At 37.3% G+C, this 13109-nt stretch overlaps 1 non-coding gene across 1 annotated transcript; it reads left to right on the top strand.

Moving 5' to 3' along the window:
• The first annotated feature begins 5818 nt into the window (after positions 1-5818).
• Positions 5819-5925, top strand: LOC144332482 (U6 spliceosomal RNA). Its single transcript, XR_013400388.1, has one exon. It is a non-coding gene; the product is annotated as a U6 spliceosomal RNA (small nuclear RNA).
• The last annotated feature ends 7184 nt before the right edge of the window (positions 5926-13109 follow it).

Below are 13109 nucleotides of genomic sequence, written 5' to 3'. Positions count from 1 at the left end.
GTGGAAAAGTGGGAGATAAGGAGCTTATAAATAGCAAAATCAAGTGGGATTTTGAGTTTACTTGTCCCTGTTCTAGCCATACCCAGGAAAATTAACTGGAGTTTTAATAAATGACTCTATCTCTCACCCTTTTATCTTTTTGGTCACATCTCTGACTGATAAAGGGCATTAGCCATGTGGGTGAGAGATGTGACTGAAGTGATTGTCTGCTACACTAATTCTCAGAATTGGGCATTACAGTGACCTGAGGACATTTTGTTAAAAATCTACAACCATAGTCTTTCCCCTGAAGATTTTGATGTAACAGACCTAATAAGGCCTGAACATGTTTAAAAATGTTTACTTGAAGCTGGGCACAGTGGCATGTTCCTGTAGTTCCAGCTTGAGTCTAAGAGTTTGAATCCAGCTTGAGCAACATAGTGAGACTCTGGTCTCTAACAACAATTGTAGAAAAAGAAAAAAAAAAAACCCAATTAAAAAAACCTTCAAGGTTCGGATACACTCCTGATTAAGAATCCCAGAATACATAAGTGCAATATATAAATTTCTGTATCTCAAAAATGTAAGAAATCTCTAGAAGACTTGGCATTTGATAGGTGCCACATCCTTCAAAGTTCTTCTGTTTGATGATATTACCCTGACTTATCTGTCTTTCTCTACATCTGTGACTGGGAAGTGAAAGGAAATATTATTGGCAACATCCCTCAGCTGACAGAATAACACCATTCCTTCCATCCACGAATCATTCACTACCATTCAGAGAGTCTTTAGAAATTTGCTTATGGGTAATCTTTCAATAAGTAGGGGCTGACCCTGTCAGGATTTGTTGTCTCTTAGTCACCATGCAGGTGATTATGTGTCAACAAATTTTCATTACAAGTTGGGCTTTCTCAATTAGAATAGTAGCAAATCCTAAACTCTTTTTTTTTAGTTGAAGTTGTATTATGAACTATCTCAGTATGTTTGTTAGTTGTATAGAGCTTTATCATAACCAAAATGGCAGTTTTAAACACTGAAATCCATGAAGTTAATAAGAATACAAATAGGAATTCTTTTAATAATTTAGTTTTAGCAGTCCTATGAACCAATGATCTATTTGGTTAACAATCTGGGAAAATTATATACAAACATATTTTAAATGAATAAATGTTAGAAAAATTCTTGAAGCAGGTATTATGAGTCTTTTTAGCAATTTTTATTATATACAAGCACCTCATATTTTGGTAAAACATATGATACTAGAGAAAGAAAATACTTTACATGCAAATACTTGGATTATACACAACCATTTCATAATGCATTTATAGTAAATATAAAAAAGCAAGGGCTATATTCTAATGTGGTACACAGATTTGTTTATTTGCCTCTATAAGTTTAATCAACATGTAAAATTTAGAAGACTTGTGTAGAAATCTGGACTTCAGGCTTATCCCAAAAAGTCAAATCTGGTGTCTCCTGAGTTTCTATCACTGTTTGGTCTGCTGTGCAGAGATTGCCCCTTTATAGAAGGCATGTATTCTCCAGTTTGCTATTGTGCCCACCTCAGTACTTCCCTTACTCTGGTAACCTTCCTTTGTCCTTGTAAGTATTTGAGTTTACAACTCCTATGTTATAGTATATTTTGATGAAGATTTCAAGATTTTGAAGTCAGTGTGTAGATTTGTTTGTAATATATAGTCTATGGAGTATGTAAATTCCTCTGTTATGGAGTTGAATTTTAGAATTTCGAAGTTTTTAAAACTCCTTTTCTTTATATATACCAGAAATAATTATCTGCCCATAAGAATGCCTAGAAGCCTTTTTAGGTTATTGCTGGTTATAGTTGGATAATTTATGAATATTGCAGATATTATATCTTTGTCCTCAGCACCCTCCTTTAAAAATGCAAGTGACTTACTGGTTTTATTATGCCAGAAATAATTCATATGGATCAGTATGAGAACTTTTATTGATAAGCCATTATGCTGTTATTTCAGATTTATATTTTGCCTAAAATGAAAAATAATTTTAAATAGCCATTTAAGTGGAAGCCAATAAAAATGGATTTAAAAAGTAGAGCTGCATTAGTGTCCTGGGATTACCATTATAATTGAGAATAGTATTTCTTACTGAGCTTTGGTTTTTCAAATATTTGTTCTTAAGTGTTTTAAACCTGTCTCTCTTACACAGAACATACTGAGCTTTCTAACAGTAAAGATAAAAATCTATTCTCTTGTATTAGGAAAAAAACCATGGACTATTTATAAGGCAAATAAGTGCATTTGAAGCCAATCTCTCTTAATTCAGAGTTCATTTCCATAGTGACCCCTTTGGAGCAGGAGTGCCTGACATTGGCGTCTGGCATCCTGACACCACTGATAGAAGTGAATCAAGCAAGTTTGTACCACCCAGAGGAATCCTCCACCTGTATTGGGAAGCTCTGGCAACTGTTTCTCTGAAACTCTTAATTCCTTAAATGTTAATATTTGCCACAAATAGTATTGTGAAATGGGGATTAGGTAAAATTCAAGAGAGTTCTTGATTATTGGATGTAAGATACAATTTTGTAATACTTCGCAAATGCAGAAGGTCATGGAGTCTTTCTCTTGGGGTATTATACTTCTGCTAAAGCAAATATTCTTTGGAATATAGTTTAAGAAACACTGCTTTAGAGATAATAATTTAGTTCATTAATTTATGTAAAAAACTTAAAATATTTGCTACTATGTCTTAGGGTTTTGGGGCTATAGAGACAAAAGATACAGCCCTTGCCCTCAAGAAGCTCTTGGTTTCAGAGGGAAACAATGAAATGATTACAATGTAGCATGCTAAGTGCTGTGATCAAGGCAAGGATTCTTGGGACTGGTAAATGTTTACAGTGAATTTTGGCAATGACCACAGTTAATCTGGGGAGACAGAGGAGGGTTGTTTGCAAGGCAAAGAGCAGCACATCAGAAAGGGCAGAGGAGTGAGAAGGAGGGGACTGCTTTTCATTTACTTCCTTTCTATATTGTATGTTGAAGTTCAAAGAATCCTAAAGAAGATTTTCAGTTCAGTTCATAAATATGTAATTTTGTGAATTATTAATTTTTTCTGCTGTCTTATAGGACAATAATACCCCACTTCTATTCGCTATTATTTGCAAGAAAGAGAAAATGGTGGAATTTCTATTGAGAAACAAAGCAAGTGTACATGCCGTTGATAGGCTGAGACGGTACAGTAGTTCTTTTTTAAAAAATAAAAGCCTGCGTATTCTAGAGGGGTAATAGTCACTCAAGTCAGAAATATTAATAAGATTAGTGTAATTATTGGCATACAGTGAAAAATGTCACCACAAATAATCAGGTAGACCACAAATATTTAGACTGAGTCACATAAAGAACAGTATATAGTAGGATTAATCTTCTCTTATGAGATTTGTTATTTATAATTGGATGTTTTTGTTACTGTAATCTTTTATTAGCTAAAGGGTTTTGTATTAGTTTTATTAATTTTTTTTTTTGAGATACAGTCTAGCTCTGTTGCCAGGCTGGAGTGCAGTGGTGTGATCTTGGCTCACTGCAACCTCCACCTCCCAGGTTCAAGCGATTCTCCTGCCTCAGCCTCCCAAGTAGCTGGAACTTCAGGTGTGCGCCACCATGCCCGGCTAATTTTTGTATTTTTAGTAAAGATGGGATTTCACCATGTTGGCCAGGATGGTCTCGATCTCTTGAGCTCATGATCTGTTCTCCTTGACTTCCCAGAGTGCTGGGATTATGAGCAAGAGTCACTGCACCTGGCAGTTTTTTTAATTTTTAAAATGTGGACTTTTAGTTTATGACTACTGCTATTGTCATTATTATTATTGTTGTTGTTGTTGTTTTCAGCCCGCAGATAACTCTTATCTGACCCCTAGCTGATTACAATTACAATATATCAGAGTAGGAAAGCAATGGGGAAATCTTCATGTAAATCTTTGCCTACTTTAGATGACTGACCTCAGCACAGTTTCTTGGCCATCAAAGGACTATAAATTAGCAACTTGTATTATGTCACACGCCAGTGGGACAAGAGGCTTCCCTGCTGTCTGTTTCTTTTAGCCTTGGTGATAATTTACAAAGATGAACGCTTGAGCACCCTAGATGCTTATAGACCCAAGCTAGTACATGCAAATGGTTATTACGTCTACACTGACAGATGGATATGAAATTGGTAAAGTGTCTCAAACTAACTGTTTATAAAAGTTTTTATTAAAGTTCTTGAGTGGAGTTATTTCTTTGTTATTTTAGAACGGCCCTCATGCTTGCTGTGCACTATGACTCACCAGGTATTGTCAACATCCTTCTTAAGCAAAATATTAATGTCTTCACTCAAGACATGTGTGGACGAGATGCAGAAGATTACGCTACTTCTCATAATTTGACAAAGTAAGTGTGTATGTCAAAAGACCAGTTGATACTAAATTGAAGTTTAAAATAATTGCAACTACTCTATCTTATACATTAGATAAGAGTTCATAGTTTGGTTCAGATGGTTTGAAATAGCAATGAGTTAGTCTACTTTTAGCCAGAAATCAAGCAGCAGTCTAGGTTAGTTCAAAGTAGAGTGCAAGATTTTTTCAGGATTTTTAACACCTTTATTCCCAGTGACCTCAGTGTTGTCCATTTTATTCTAAGTATAATCCCCATGCATGGGATAAAAAGAGCCACATCTTTGATTTCTTTTCCTTTCCTTTCTTTCTTTTTTTTTTTTTTCTTTTTCTATTCTTCTTTTATTATTATTATTATTATTATTATTATTATTATTATTTTGTAGAGACAAGGTCTCACTTTGTTGCCCTGGCTAATCTCTAACTCCTGAGCTCAAGTAATCCTCCTGCCTCGGCCTTTCAAAATGCTAGCCACCATGCCTGGCCTGACTTTTCTAATTAGTTATTGGGTCTTGAAATGTCCAATTTAGCAGAAAATCTTGTATTGTCCCCTCGGGCTGTCTCCTTTGTCTTCCTTCTTTGAATTTTCCAAGAAGCTAAGGGGTTCCCTAAGTTCAAGGAAGACAATCTTTCTTTACAAGTCAGAAGAACGGGAAAAAAGGCCGTTCTGATCATTCTGTTGTTTCCATGGACTCGCTTGCTGTTTTGCTGCCATTGGAACCCATCCTGCAATCTGATAATGACTGACCTTTGCCACCAGGTTGCCTTCACTGATGCAGACCCCCTAGTTTTCATGGTGATTCATATATAGAGTTCAAAGCTATGGTGTTTATTAGTTTATGTACTTATGGTCAGTCGTTGTTCCCAGCACCCTGCTCTGCCAGCTAGGCATCCTAGCTTTACCCACACAAATACTGAGAAAGTTGATGCTTGCCCTACACTAAAAATCTTATTTGGAGCCCACCTCTTAGCTAGACTTAGCCTAGGCCTTCACGGTATGTTATCCTTTGAAAGCCATGTTTGTCTTTTCTTTAACCGCTATTAGTTGGGATTGTTCTCCACAGTCAGGGATGTTCAAATAATGTTGCAGGGAGATCAGAGTTCCCTTTCCCTTTTGCTATCAGATCTGTACCTTGAGGCTTTTTATATCCTGTGCAGAAGCTTTGGTTAGATAGCAGAAGGTTCCATGTTATCTTTCCAGCAAGTAGTGGGATCAAACTTGCGGTTGGCCCCTCTAGCAATGTGTCTCTATAATCATGAAAATCTCTTGGGCTACTCGCAGCTCTTCCTCAAATTTTAAATATATTTTAAAATTCCACCTCACAGGAAGTCATTCAATAAAATTCTCAGAATCTAAAGTAAGTGAGTTGGATTTACCAGAGCTAAGCCTCATCCATGACTCATGAGTATTTGTGTATCAAACAGGCCTTTGTGCTTGTTTCCACAGCACATATTTTAAAATTGGATCAATACAGAGCAGATAAGCATGGCTGCTGCCTGGGGATGGCACACAGATTCAGAAAGCATTCCATATTTTGCATAGTCCCAGGAAGGTCATTTGACTGTTTGTTGAGTAGCTCCTAGGAAGCAGTGTGAGTGAAACCGAAACAGGAGACCCCCCAATATTGAAATTGTGATTATCACTATGAAAATATTGATGTCCAGTGATCTCTGAAAGGATAACAGAGCTGAGTAATATTTAGAGGATGTTACATGTTGTTAGTACATGTCTTGGAAATGAAAAAATGTCCACTTGCCTTTCCTTCATGGAACCGAAAAACAATCACAGCAGGGTTCTGTCTTGTCTGTTAGTTGGAAAGGACCGGGGAGATCCAGCATCCTGGCATGGATCTGCTGGCTCAGAGTTTGAGGAGGTAGAGAAGGAGTGGTAGTTGTCCAAGCTGGGTTTTGACACCTATTAGTTTTCTGCCCTTGGTGTGATTGATGAACTCAGTGATGGGAGACAATTAGGTAATCCATTTTAATGAGAATATATATATATATATATATAAATTTTGCAGTAAGTTATGAATTAGGTAAGATTCCCTGAATTACAAGCCAGAATGAATACAACTAATAACCAAAATTAGCACTTAATAACATCTTCTGAAAACTGCAACATTTGAATATTAGAACTTATAGAAAAGCCTACACCAAGCTTTATTTGGGATTCCAAAATGGTTTCAGGAATCAAGTTCAAGAAGAAATTATTCCATTGCTTCACTATTTCTCTGAACATTTAAACATGTAATCTCATTACATCTTCCTAAGGTAGCAGAGTCCTTATTTTTCAGAAGAAACCATGGAACCTACGAGAAGCAACTTGTCTGAAAAGAAAATACCTATTGGTTACAGAGCAAGGATGTATTCTGAGTGCAGGACACTTTGCATGATGTCCAGCTAACTAGAGTTAATTTACTGAGCTGTTCTCCCTCCATTTATGAGTACTTCCCTTTCTTTTATTCTTTAATTATAAGCTTAATAAGCTTGTAAGGTTTAAAAATTTGAAGTGTATGGGATATTAAAATTCTGATATTAGGTCTGATATTGCCTTAAATGGTTTTAGAATTTAATATGTTTGGTAAATATTTTTTATTTCAGTGTTAAAATAACAACTTTATTTATTACTTTTGTATACATAGAATTAAACAACAAATTTTGGAACATAAAAAGAAGATACTTAAAAATGACAAACCAGGTAAGACTTCTGATAGTGAATTTCTTATTTCTCTTGGTGGTCCTGCTCTTGATAAGAAAATGAAAAGTAACATGTAAGATTAAGGTAGTGTTAATCAAAAAAGACCAGTTTAAAAATATGTGTAAATTGAATGTGTATATATGTATATACATATGTAAACTAATTTTTAAAATTTAACTAGTTTGAAATTCAGATTTATTTAAGAAGGTAGTTGTAGCTCATTTATAATCTCAAACATTATTGTCTAAAAAAGTCATTTATGATCCCTAAAATCCTATATAATGTTTTTGCATGAATAAGAAAAAAGATTTTTAACTTAGTATGTTGTATGTTTCCTCTGTAGTCACATTATAACCAATTGGACTTGTTATACAAATGGATCTTCTATTTCAGTTTTATAATAAATTGTTTATATTTAGTAAATAAAGAATTACAGTTGACCCATGAATAATGTAGGGGTGAGGGACTGTGATCCCTGTGCAGTTGAAAATCTGAGTATAACTTTTGATTACTTCACCTTAGCTATTAATAGCCCACTAGTGGCTGGAAGCCTTCCTGATAACATAAAACAGTTGATGAACACCTATTTTGTGTTTGCCGCATTATTATATTCTGTGTTCAGACAATAAAGTAAGCCAGAGAATTGAAGCTGTTAGAAAGAAAATCATCAGGAAAGATATATTGACTTTTCATAAAGCATAAGTAGATGCTGACAAAGGTCTTCATGATCTTCAGGTTGATTAGCCTGAGGTGGAAGAGGAGAGGTGGATCTTGCTGTCTCTGGGTTGCATAGGCAGAAGAAAATCTGCATATAAGTGAATCCCCGCTGTTCAAGGGCAAACTGTATTACATATTGATGTGTGTCACTAAGAAAGTAACTATCTTTAGAACCAGGAACTCAGCAATCCCTTTCTGGTACCGTAAATGCAATAAGAACTGTAGAACTGCCGGGCGCGGTGGCTCACGCCTGTAATCCCAGCACTTTGGGAGGCCGATGCAGGCGGATCACAAGGTCAGGAGATCGAGACCACGGTGAAACCCCGTCTCTACTAAAAATACAAAAAATTAGCCGGGCGCGGTGGCGGGCGCCTGTAGTCCCAGCTACTCAGGAGGCTGAGGCAGGAGAATGACATGAACCCGGGAGGCGGAGCTTGCAGTGAGCTGAGATCGCGCCACTGCACTCCAGCCTGGGCTGCACTCCAGCCTGGGCGACAGAACGAGACTCCGTCTCAAAAAAAAAAAAAAAAAAAAAAAACGCCGGGCGCGGTGGCTCAAGCCTGTAATCCCAGCACTTTGGGAGGCCGAGACGGGCGGATCACGAGGTCAGGAGATCGAGAGACGATCCCGGCTAACACGGTGAAACCCCGTCTCTACTAAAAAAATACAAAAAAATAGCCGGGCGAGGTGGCGGGCGCCTGTAGTCCCAGCTACTCCGGAGGCTGAGGCAGGAGAATGGCGTAAACCCGGGAGGCGGAGCTTGCAGTGAGCTGAGATCCGGCCACTACACTCCAGCCTGGGTGACAGAGCAAGACTCCGTCTCAAAAAAAAAAAAAAAAAAAAAAAGAAAAAGAAAAAAAGAACTGTGGAACTGAACCAGCGTGCACCCATACTAATAGGAGACTATTTTTTGAAGACAGCTACTGAGCACAGAAGACAGAAAAGCAATTCTTTCATGAGAAGTACAAAATATATTACATATTCCTACACAAACAAAATGGTTTTATCTGTCATAGTTTACACACACACAGTTTACAAGCACATACACACACATGTTCACACGTGTACACACAAACTAATTCTTAATGACCAAATCCAACTGTTCACAGGGAGCGGTGGATAACACATCCTACAGTTTGGATGCAATTCTTTCATCTTTTTGACTTGTTTTGTGATGAACTGCTTTTAATGGATGAACCATGTTTTCAGTTTTAGGAGAAACACAGAAAAAGATTAGAAGCAAGTAAACAGGACTCTATGATCAGTAGTAGACTATTATAGTACATTCTCAAGAGTACTATGTTTTTCTCCAGTTATACAATTTACTTGAATGATGCACAATTAATCAATTATTAGTATTATAGGAGATGGGGTCTCTCTATGTTGCCTTGGCTAGAATACCGTGTCTATTCATTGGTGCATTCATAGCTCACTGTAGCCTTGAACTCCTGGGCTCAAGCAGTCCTCCTACCTCATCCTCCTGAGTAGCTGGGACTACAGTTTTTTGTGGTTACATTTGGCCTGATACACAATTATTTATTTATTTATTTTTGATACACGGTTTCCCTCTGTTGCCGATACTGGAGTGCAGTTGTGCCATCTTGGCTCACTGCAACTTCTGCTTCCTGGCCTTAAGTGATCCTTTCACCTTTTACCTTAGCCTCCCAAGTAGCTGGGACTACAGGCATGCACCACCACACTTGGCTAAATTTCTTTTTAAGGTTCTTTGTTGTTGTTGTTTGTTTATTTGTTTAATAGATGAGGTCTCACTCTATTGCCCAGGCTGGTCTGGAACTTCTGGACTCAAGTGATCCTCCTGCCTCAGCCTCCCAAAATGCTGGGATTTACAAGTGTGAGCCACTGCACCTGGCCTGCACAATTATTATAAAAAGGAATTAAGCCCACTTCCGTTGCAGAAAATTGACCACCTTTTCATTTTTTTCTAGAAATATTCATATTGTAGAACATATTGTCAATCACCCAAATTCTCTATTTTTTATTCAGTTAAAATAGGATTGCTGCTTATTTCACATTATTTTCTGACATTATCATTTCATTTATTCCTTTTATGGCTTTATTTGATTGGATAGATATAGAAATATAAGACTCTCCAAGTTGAATATCAAGGGAAAAAAAAGAAAAGAAAAACAGATTAGGGAAAGCTACTCTGTGAAATAACCACCTGATTACAGTTACATATATCATATCAACTTCATAAAAATCTTACACAATGCATTTGTGTCAAGGTTCCCCAAGACCAACCCCAGGTTTGGTGGTTCACTAGGACTCACAGGACTCAGCAAATAGTCATACTCAGATCTTTACTTGATTACAAGAAAGGGGACAAACAGAATTAGTAAAGGAAAAAGGTGCATGTGTCAAGTCTGGAGGAAACCAGGCACAAGCATCCAGGAGTTCTCTCCTGTGGAGTTCCCAGGATCTGCTTAATTCTCCCAGGCTCACATATTGACAACATTTGTGCAGTGATATCTAGCAGTACCAGAGTCTCATTAGAGACTAAGTACCCAAGTGTTTCTATGGAGGTTACTCTCCCTGACATGTACCCCAATTCCAGACTCCTAGAAGGAAAGCAGCTGTTCAGAGTAACCACACTGTTTCTATAAACACTTTAGACACAGTGAGCCACTCTCCTTAGGGAATGGTGGAAACTCTTCCAATTCCAATTTCCTAAACACCAGTCAAGGGCCAGCCTTGTGTGCAGGCCTTTCTAAAGATGGCAGTCTCTTGCCTGCTCTATGAAATCTTTATTGCACAACACTTATAGCCCCAACTTAACTTTTGGTGTTGTTTTACATTTTCATTTTAATAACACATAATATTATAAGATAAGGTAAATTGGTAGTAATTTCTTTTGTATGATCCATCTTAAGTTGCAATGCTGGTTACTTTTTTGACATTTGGTGACAAACAGGTATTTGTATATAAGTTACCATAACAGTGTTAGGTAATGATAATCTGTCCTTTTTATCTTATTAGCCTTTCAGTAAAATTGTGAAATTAAATAAGCATAATAATTTCTGAGTTAAAATTAGAATAAAATTGTCTTTTTTTTGGATGACATGGATAATCTAGTTTTCATATTGTGCTAAATCCCTGTTTAGAAGTATGAAACGAGATAAAATATTTAATCATTTCAATCAATATCGTCTTGCCTAAGCATGCAATTAACTTATTTTATAAATTTTATATACTTCACTTTGAGAAATAATGACCACGTGTTGTTATTTTGATCTTCAATGATCTCTAATTTTTAGGGTCACCAAGTCTTGCTTAAATATATCATAATAACAGGTTCAGTGAATATTTTTCATTTTTTATTATTGATTTTTTTTTTGAGACACAGTTTTGCTCTTGCTACCCAGGCTGCCGTGCAATGACACAATCTCAGCTCGCTGCAACCTTGACCTCCCAAGTTAAAGCAATTCTCCTGCCTCAGCCTCCCAATTACCTGGGACTACAGGCATGCACAACCATGCCTGGCTAATTTTTTGTATTTAGTAGAAATGGGATTTCACCATGTTGGTCAGGGTGGTCTTGAACTCCTGACCTTAAGTGATCCACCCACCTCGGCCTCCCAAAGTTCTGGGATTGCAGGCATGAGCCACTGACCCTGGCCATCTTTTTATTTATTTATTTATTTATTTATTTATTTATTTATTTATTTTAATTTTTGTTCTGGAGATCCTGGGATGCATAGACAGTGAATATCTTTTTTATTTTTATTTTTTAATTTTTTTGAGATGTAGTCTCAGTCTGTCTTCCAGGCTGGAGTGCAGTGGTGTGATCTCAGTTAACTGAAACCACCGCCTTCTAGGCTCAAGCGATTCTCCTGCCTCAGCCTCCCGAGTAGCTGAAATTACAGGTGCTTGCCATCATGCCCAGCTAATTTTTGTATTTTTAGTAGACACGAGGTTTTGCCATGTTGGTCAGACTGGTCTTGAACTCATTACCTCAGGCTGATCTTGAACTCATGACCTCAGGTGATCCCCCCACCTTTGCCACCCAAAGTGCTGAGATTACAGGCATAAGCCACTGAGCCCAGTTGTGAATATCTTTTTTTAAATCAACAGCTTTATTTCTTAGAGCAGTTTTAGGTTCAGAGCAAAATTGAGAGGAAGGTACAGAGATTTCTCATATATTCCATGCCTCCCACGTGCATAGCCTCCCCCATGATTAGTATTTACCACCAGAGTGGTACATTTGTTACAACTGATGAACTTACACTGACACATTATAATCACTCAAAGTTCATATTTACATCAGGCTTCACTCTGGATGCTGTACATTCTGTGAACCTGGACAACTGTATAATGATATGACATCTATCTATTACTGTAATATTATCGACAGAACAGTTTCACTACCCTAAAAATTCTCTATAATATGCCTGTTCATCTCTCATTTTCTCCCTAGCAATTCCTGGCAACCATTGATCTTTACTCTGTCTTCATAGTTTTATTATTTTCAGAAGAGTACAGTGGATATCTTTTTGAATAGTTAAAAAATTAGAGCTCCATGGTAATTGAACGCAGTCATTTAAGATGTTCCTTGTCCTTTTTGTTTTCCTTTTGCTTCTTTATCACTGTAAAGAATGATATATGCTGATGAGATGTGCTTTACATACTCAGAAAACATGATTTGTATAGATATTTGAGACATAATAGAAAGGGGTGAGGGAAAGGACACCATGCTGTGCCACACGGCACAAACTGGAGTATCTTGCTCTATGATAGAGATAGACTCCCTCGCAATGGAAGGGGACAAGCACAACGGGTTGGACTTCATAAAAGTGGAATCACTAAGTCTGTCATACTTACCTTCGGTTGGAGTTCAGACCAGGCAGTGAATGCTATAGGTAAATACATGTGTTCCTCACTGATCCTCTTCCTTTGAGGGATGAGGTTGACAAGAGCCTGCATTATGATGACATGACTCATCTACAACTAGATTCTGTCGTGAGGGATGGTAAGGGAGTTTTGCTTGATGTGAGGTGAAAAAGAATTTTTTTCTCCTAGTTGGGAGAAGAGCAAGCATTGGAACATTCTAGTAGTAAAAGGGCATTGATAGTTTTCTTTCTATATATTTTTCACATCAGATAATACTGCCCAGCAGCCTGCCACACCTCCCCAGTGTTCCTTAAACTTCTCTCTGAATATGGATAAGCTCTTAAAGGAGTGATGTTTCCAGTGGTTCTTTCTGTGGGAGGTAAAATGGCAGGTGAATTTGGGCCTTGTTATACATAGGGCAGAACAAATAGCTACAACTAAGGAAACCACCCAGCACCTT

Source organism: Macaca mulatta, chromosome 10 (genome assembly GCF_049350105.2).
Source record: "Macaca mulatta isolate MMU2019108-1 chromosome 10, T2T-MMU8v2.0, whole genome shotgun sequence".
Lineage (NCBI taxonomy): Eukaryota > Metazoa > Chordata > Mammalia > Primates > Cercopithecidae > Macaca > Macaca mulatta.
This window is presented reverse-complemented; position numbering and strand designations above follow the sequence as displayed.